The 2,848-nt window shown below is 46.3% G+C and overlaps 1 non-coding gene across 1 annotated transcript; it reads left to right on the forward strand.

Annotated features, from left to right (window-relative positions):
- Nucleotides 1–709: 709 nt before the first annotated feature.
- On the forward strand, nt 710–792 carry trnal-uaa (transfer RNA leucine (anticodon UAA)). The gene has a single exon. It is a non-coding gene; the product is annotated as a tRNA-Leu (tRNA).
- Nucleotides 793–2,848: the final 2,056 nt, after the last annotated feature.

Consider the following 2,848-nt stretch of genomic DNA (forward strand, 5'->3'; position numbering starts at 1 on the left):
CACTTTTCTGCCCACCTGACCAGTCCATTTTTCCAGCTCTCCTAATGAGCATTTCACCACGTGCCTTGAGCTGAGTTACTCATCACAGAATTCCCACTATCTGATTTACTCTTGTTGCCAGAGTATGTATATGAATGGTCCAGTTAAGCTTTTGTCAATGGTAACCCCCAGGATGTTGATGGTGGGGGGATTCAGCGATGGTAATGCTGTTGATCGTCAAAGTGAGATGGTTACATTCTCTCTTGTTGGAGATGGTCATTGCCTGGTACTTATGTGGTGTGAATGTTACTTGCCACTTAGCTGCCCAAGTCTGAATGTTGTCCAGGTCTTGCTGCTTCTGGACACGGACTCCTTCAGTATCTGAGATGTCCCGAATTTGTCCTTTTATGAAACCTTGGTCAGGACTCACTTGGAATATTGTATCCAGTCTTGGTCTCCTCACATGATGGGTGATATTGAGGCTTTGGAAAGGGTACAGAGGAGAGACATTCGACGAATTCCCAGTATAAGACATCTTGGTTATCAAGTTAGACTAAAAGAGTTGGGACCCTACACCTTAGAGAAACCTTGACTGAGGGGTGATCCGATTGAGGTTCATAAATAATGAAGGGTCCAATTTAGCATGGGAGAGGAGTCATAACTTCATATTGGAAAAGGCCAGATGGCACCCGGATCACATTAAATTTCATTTTCAGTGGTGGGTTAATGTACTAGGATGGCCGAGTGGTTAAGGCGTTGGACTTAAAATCCAATAGACATGTGTCTGCGTGGGTTGAAACCCCACTCCTGGTATCTGTGCCGACAAAATGTTGCTTATTCTTTACCTGACTTTTGCCTTGCACCATCATCTCTTCTGTCATTTTATCACTCTTGCCTTCCAACTGATCACAGCTTCCTATTATTTGATCTGCCCCAGCACCGTTCCTTGGCTCTGCGCTTGCTTATAAACTGGTAAATCTTTAACTTAATCTCCTCTGTACCCTGACAATGACCTTCTCATCCTTCCTGGCTTGTGGTTCCTCACAGGATCCGCTGCCTCTCCGACTCCCCTCCAGGTAACTGAAGGCCCTGAGCCTTGGTCTCGCTTTATACGCTAGCTGGTAGTTGATTCCTTGCAGGTCTGCCACCGCTCAGGAGAAGCTCAAGACCCAGAACAAGCAAAGTATCAAGAGGAATGTGAACAAAGGCTCCCTGGTGCAGAGCAAGGAACAGGGCGCCTCCGGCTCCTTCAAAATCAGCAAGAAGGAAAACCCAGGGAAAGGTGGGAAAGAAGGTGAAAAACCAGCAGACAAGAAATCTTTAGTGAAGAAACCAGCAGAAAAGAAAGTGACAACAAAGAAAGTAACAGCCAAGAAAACGAGCAGCAAGGCGGCGGCAACGCCAAATAAGGCGGTGAAGAAAGCAGTGCTTCAGAAAAAGTCTCCTGCGAAGAAGGTAAAAAAAAGGGAAGAGTGCGGCGGGCGGAAAGGCGCTGAAGAAAGTGCAGACATGGAAGAGCAAGGTCAAGCCGAAAGCAGCGAAGTCTCAGAAAGCAGGGTCTGGAAAGAAGTGAAAGCGCGGGAAACTTGTAAACATCTGAACACAAAGGCTCTTCTCAGAACCACCCACATCTCTCAGGAAAGAGCTGATCCCCTGATCAAATGATCCCTGTCCCGGCCCCGCCTGCAGATTCCACATGGAAATGATTTGGAGTAAATCCAGGATCCCTGGTGACTCCCCTCCACCCAGCCCTTTCCCCACTCTCTGTAATAAAACAGAGGGATATCCGGCCCTCACTCTAACTGGAGATGTGTTCGGTGCAGTCTCAGTTCACAAATTCAGGGGGAGAGTCTGTAAGACAGTAACACTGGCGGAGAAACCCCACCTCACAACTCAAACCCCAACACATGAGTTTCTCCAATTCAGCTGGAGTCGGGTGACAACAGGAGCTGGGATAGGCTGTGATCGGGAATGTTAGGAATTGATTTGTTCAGGGAGGAATGTACCTGGAATCTCCGAATATAATAGTTCCTTATTTCCCCAGATGACACATTCTGCAGTGAGAGTGAAAAGTCTCTTCACTGCTTCACATTTACTAATTGTTTGGTTCGAGATGAATAATGAGTCAGAGAGTAATGACAGGATCTGAAGCTTCTCTCACACCAGCCCTTGAATGACTCAGTGTGAAGTGTCCAATGTGTGATGCTGCTGCCAGGGTTTGTCAATCTGAACAGTTTCAGCTCAGTTACTGGGGGCCTGGAATCCCCACAGTTTGACTCTGTCTCTGAATGGTCACCCGCTTCTCAATCCAATTCTTAACCAATAGGAGAATCACATATAAGTAAATAGAAGTTCTCATTGGCTTAGATTTTCCAATTGGAAAAAGCCCGGCAATTCCAGAGCAGGAAGGAATTGAAGTGATGGAAAATTTCAATTTTCAGGCAACAATTTTAAAACCTCTCATTTTATGTTCTGTTTTACTGTATTTACCGTCACAAAATCCTGACGCGATTTTAGGAATCGTTTTCATTTGTCAATCTGTTAACTGTAAGCGGCGGGAGGAAGGTCCAGTTCAGCAATTTAAAACGGGACAAATATCAGCTTCCTCTCTGTAAAAGGAACAAATTAGCGACTAACCGCTTCTCACAGGCTTCTCGGGGACTGACAGAAACGAGCGGTTTCTGATCTTTTCTCCTGAAAGAGGCGGATAATGCTGCAGGGAGCAATGAACTGCCCTTCACTTTCTGGCTGCTAATACACCCCTGATTTTAAACAGTTCAAACAGCGACTGATGCTTCTGCCGGAAAATGAGCAGATTCACCAGAATGATCCCGGTCCATCATGGCCAAAGACATCCAGCTGGCCCGCC

The sequence above is a fragment of the Heterodontus francisci genome, unplaced genomic scaffold (assembly GCF_036365525.1).
Source record: "Heterodontus francisci isolate sHetFra1 unplaced genomic scaffold, sHetFra1.hap1 HAP1_SCAFFOLD_59, whole genome shotgun sequence".
NCBI classification, from domain to species: Eukaryota; Metazoa; Chordata; class Chondrichthyes; order Heterodontiformes; family Heterodontidae; genus Heterodontus; species Heterodontus francisci.